This window comes from Schistocerca serialis, unplaced genomic scaffold, assembly GCF_023864345.2.
Source record: "Schistocerca serialis cubense isolate TAMUIC-IGC-003099 unplaced genomic scaffold, iqSchSeri2.2 HiC_scaffold_155, whole genome shotgun sequence".
NCBI classification, from domain to species: Eukaryota; Metazoa; Arthropoda; class Insecta; order Orthoptera; family Acrididae; genus Schistocerca; species Schistocerca serialis.
In genome coordinates, this window is record NW_026047714.1 from 17,501 (window position 1) to 22,500 (window position 5,000).

Below are 5,000 nucleotides of genomic sequence, written 5' to 3' on the forward strand. Positions count from 1 at the left end.
ATTACGGGGCCTCGGATGAGTCCCGTATCGTTATTTTTCGTCACTACCTCCCCGTGCCGGGAGTGGGTAATTTGCGCGCCTGCTGCCTTCCTTGGATGTGGTAGCCGTTTCTCAGGCTCCCTCTCCGGAATCGAACCCTGATTCCCCGTTACCCGTTACAACCATGGTAGGCGCAGAACCTACCATCGACAGTTGATAAGGCAGACATTTGAAAGATGCGTCGCCGGTACGAGGACCGTGCGATCAGCCCAAAGTTATTCAGAGTCACCAAGGCAAACGGACCGGACGAGCCGACCGATTGGTTTTGATCTAATAAAAGCGTCCCTTCCATCTCTGGTCGGGACTCTGTTTGCATGTATTAGCTCTAGAATTACCACAGTTATCCAAGTAACGTGGGTACGATCTAAGGAACCATAACTGATTTAATGAGCCATTCGCGGTTTCACCTTAATGCGGCTTGTACTGAGACATGCATGGCTTAATCTTTGAGACAAGCATATGACTACTGGCAGGATCAACCAGGGAGCTGCGTCAACTAGAGCTGAGCAGCCGGCCGCCCGGGAGTGTGTCCCGGGGGCCCGCGCGAACACGCAAGCGTCCGCTCAATTATTCTGCAAACAGGAGGAGGCTGAGCTCCCCTGCACAACACACCTCGAAACCCTCTCAGGTCCCGGCGGCGCGCAGCGCCGTCCTAAGTACTTGGTCGGGTTCGAGAGAGGCGCAATCGCCCGGAGTTAGGCGAGTAGACGCTTTAGGTGCGACCACCCGTGCTCCCAACTGAGCTTGCCGCTGCCGACAGAGGCCCGGGAGCGTGCTGTCGTGGCATTGCCGGCGGGAGACAACACGCGCCACCTACGGTGACCGGCAGCTCCAACGCCAGCGCCACAGAAGGACAAAAGCCCCACTTGGGTGCCGAAGCGAACTCTCCCAGCACAGCGCACGCGCCAACACGTCCGCACAGCTGCGATACAAACCACCTGCGAGAACCGCTGGGGCGACCGAGCAGCAGACGGCGTCGCGGCGCCGAGCGCCGGGCGGCGGCGCATCCTCAGCGCACACAGTCCTCAATCGGACCAGCACACTGCAGATGGCCACCGCGCTTCGCACCGGGCCCGCGAGGACCTACTTTGGCCGCAAGGCGCCGCGAGCAGGGGGCGCCGGCGCGCAGCTGCGCCGCCTGCCGCGTCCGTCGGCCGGCGCGCCTGCCACTGGCCGCCCCCACCAGCCGGCTGTAGCGCGTGCGCCCACGCACCGCGCTGCCAGCACGCCGGGCGGCCCCCCCTCACCGGCCGGGGACGGTCCCACCCAGCCACCGCCGCGTATCGCCTCACACCCAGATCCCCTTTCGCGTTCGTGGGCATGGTGGGTCCCCTTTCACGTTCGTGGGCATGGTGGGTATCCCTGAAACAACCGGTTAATAGCTCGACCGATCGTCGCCAACACTGATTCACCTCTAGCGAGAACAACCGCACCACAACGGGTTACCTGTTGTTCATTTGCGTAACGTCACCAGCAAACGTAGACGTCCATCGCCATTTGCAACGAGTATTGCATGCCTGTGTCAGGTGTCACAACACACTACGTCTGCCCACATAGACGCAACAACATGTGCACGCCTCGAGAACACGTGGAAGGTAGCCCCCGTACGTATGCGGTGTCCATTGCGCGAACGACTGTCAGCCGGCCTCTGCAGGATGTCGCAGATGTGGAACGCGGTGCAACATGCTATCACGGTGTGTGAGAAGAGACGACTACGTCCGAATACACGCTCCACTACATCAACAGACTGCTCATGCTGATCGCCATCCAGGGCGTCCGTTCCTCCCACACGTCTGAATGGCGTACCACACTGCAATCCAGCTCTTATAGGGAGACGACACGTAGCTGCGTGCACAATATTTGGACTGTATGGTCTGCCGTTGCTAGGCGCAGTCGTCGTACGGTCACACATGTGCCACGATGTATCATTCAGTACATACGGACCAATGTGCAGTACAGTTTGTGGGTTTTGCGTACATCGGCGGACAGGTGACAGGCCGTACCACAACGTAGGCTGAGTACGTCGGCATGCGAAGGGCATTGAACATGCAAACTTCTCAACGACCAGCTTGCGAAGGCAGGGGGGAAGGGGGGGGGGCATGTACGTCCTGCTGCTATCCACATTACAGTGTATAGCAGGAGCATGTGGAAAGTCAGCAACACCTGCAAGGTGTTTAACATGACGCGATACACAGGGGACCGGGCAGTGCGAATAGCGAACTATATTGCGAGGGTTGCGGTTAGGCAACACTACACTAATTTAACGAGTTGCATAACAATTACAGAGCAGGTTCAGCGACAACGTGCGTCAGGTTAAGGCGCAATATAGGTTAGGTTGAGGCACAATATAGGTTAGGTTAAGGCACAACATGGGTTACGTTAAGGCACAAATTGGGTTACGTTAAGGCACAACATGGGTTACGTTAAGGCACAACATGGGTTACGTTAAGGCACAAATTAGGTTACGTTAAGGCACAAATTAGGTTACGTTAAGGCACAAATTAGGTTACGTTAAGGCACAAATTAGGTTACGTTAAGGCACAAATTAGGTTACGTTAAGGCACAAATTAGGTTACGTTAAGGCACAAATTAGGTTACGTTAAGGCACAAATTAGGTTACGTTAAGGCACAAATTAGGTTACGTTAAGGCACAAATTAGGTTACGTTAAGGCACAAATTAGGTTACGTTAAGGCACAAATTAGGTTACGTTAAGGCACAAATTAGGTTACGTTAAGGCACAAATTAGGTTACGTTAAGGCACAAATTAGGTTACGTTAAGGTACAATATGGGTTAGGTTAAGGTACAATATGGGTTAGGTTAAGGTACAATATGGGTTAGGTTAAGGTACAATATGGGTTAGGTTAAGGTACAATATGGGTTAGGTTAAGGCACAACGTAGGTTAGGTTAAGGCACAACGTAGGTTAGGTTAAGGCACAACATAGGTTAGGTTAAGGCACAACATAGGTTAGGTTAAGGCACAACATAGGTTAGGTTAAGGCACAACATAGGTTAGGTTAAGGCACAACATAGGTTAGGTTAAGGCACAACATAGGTTAGGTTAAGGCACAACATAGGTTAGGTTAAGGCACAACATAGGTTAGGTTAAGGCACAACATAGGTTAGGTTAAGGCACAACATAGGTTAGGTTAAGGCACAACATAGGTTAGGTTAAGGCACAACATAGGTTAGGTTAAGGCACAACGTAGGTTAGGTTAAGGCACAACGTAGGTTAGGTTAAGGCACAACGTAGGTTAGGTTAAGGCACAACGTAGGTTAGGTTAAGGCACAACGTAGGTTAGGTTAAGGCACAACGTAGGTTAGGTTAAGGCACAACGTAGGTTAGGTTAAGGCACAACGTAGGTTAGGTTAAGGCACAACGTAGGTTAGGTTAAGGCACAACGTAGGTTAGGTTAAGGCACAACATAGGTTAGGTTAAGGCACAACATAGGTTAGGTTAAGGCACAACATAGGTTAGGTTAAGGCACAACATAGGTTAGGTTAAGGCACAACATAGGTTAGGTTAAGGCACAACATAGGTTAGGTTAAGGCACAACATAGGTTAGGTTAAGGCACAACATAGGTTAGGTTAAGGCACAACATAGGTTAGGTTAAGGCACAACATAGGTTAGGTTAAGGCACAACATAGGTTAGGTTAAGGCACAACATAGGTTAGGTTAAGGCACAACATAGGTTAGGTTAAGGCACAACGTAGGTTAGGTTAAGGCACAACGTAGGTTAGGTTAAGGCACAACGTAGGTTAGGTTAAGGCACAACGTAGGTTAGGTTAAGGCACAACGTAGGTTAGGTTAAGGCACAACGTAGGTTAGGTTAAGGCACAACGTAGGTTAGGTTAAGGCACAACGTAGGTTAGGTTAAGGCACAACGTAGGTTAGGTTAAGGTACAACGTAGGTTAGGTTAAGGTGCAACGTAGGTTAGGTTAAGGTACAACGTAGGTTAGGTTAAGGTACAACGTAGGTTAGGTTAAGGTACAACGTAGGTTAGGTTAAGGTACAACGTAGGTTAGGTTAAGGTACAACGTAGGTTAGGTTAAGGTACAACGTAGGTTAGGTTAAGGTACAACGTAGGTTAGGTGAAGGCGCAATGTAGGTTAGGTTAAGGTACGATATACCTTAGGTTAAGGTACAATATCGCTTAGGTTAAGGTACAATATAGCTTAGGTTAAGGTACACGTTGTAGGGAAAGGTGTATTTTGGGGGGGGAGGGGGCGGCAGGTTCGTTGATAGTGATTATCGTAAGTGCATGCCTGCGGGATCATCCGATTTGTCACGTCAGGATGCACTTGTGGCTCATGACAGGCGGCGCTCCGATTCCAAGGTTGTGGCAGATCTGTGTCTTTCATTCCTGCCATTGTTTGTGTACTGTGACAGGAGGCAGTATTGTGATGTTGGGTGCACCCCTGTGTAGGACATGTGTGGGTGTTCGTGGCTTAGCTGAGCAATGGCGGATGTCGGAAGGGTGGGATATTCTGTTTTCTGGGTGGACCTCCCGGTCTGGTTATGATAGTGTGGATTGTGTAATGTGGCGGAGAGGATGCACCGGATGTTCTTCCATGCTGGTGGTTAGATATTGTGTGTGTGCCTGTTAGAGGCAGAGAGTAGTGTGTGATAGTGTCTGGCTGACGTGTGGTTCTCATTGTGTGCAGAGTCTTTCAGCATGTATAGGGACGGTTGTATATATTATCTGTATTCTGATGGCTCTGCATCTATTACTAATCAGTGCCGTGTATACGGTTACTCTGGTTCCAGTCGAAACTGTTCTATCTCTGTACATTAGTGACACTGCGGCTCCACTATGTTGCCGCCCCTGTCGGCCGTTTCCCCCAGTGTGTGGCTAATGATTATCAGCAATCAGTCTATTAGTCAATACCGGTAGTGTGACGACGTGAAATGTCCGGGATGGGGGAAGCTACACGCTTCCCGTGGGTCAGGGCCTAGAA

General features: G+C 50.9%; 1 non-coding gene across 1 annotated transcript in view; it reads right to left on the minus strand.

Annotated features, from left to right (window-relative positions):
• The window catches only part of LOC126443498 (small subunit ribosomal RNA), a 1,909-nt gene extending 1,384 nt beyond the window's left edge, over positions 1-525 (minus strand). Inside the window, exon 1 of the ribosomal RNA XR_007581962.1 lies at positions 1-525. This exon is cut by the window's left edge and continues 1,384 nt beyond it. This is a non-coding gene — a ribosomal RNA (small subunit ribosomal RNA).
• Between the last annotated feature and the right edge of the window lie 4,475 nt (positions 526-5,000).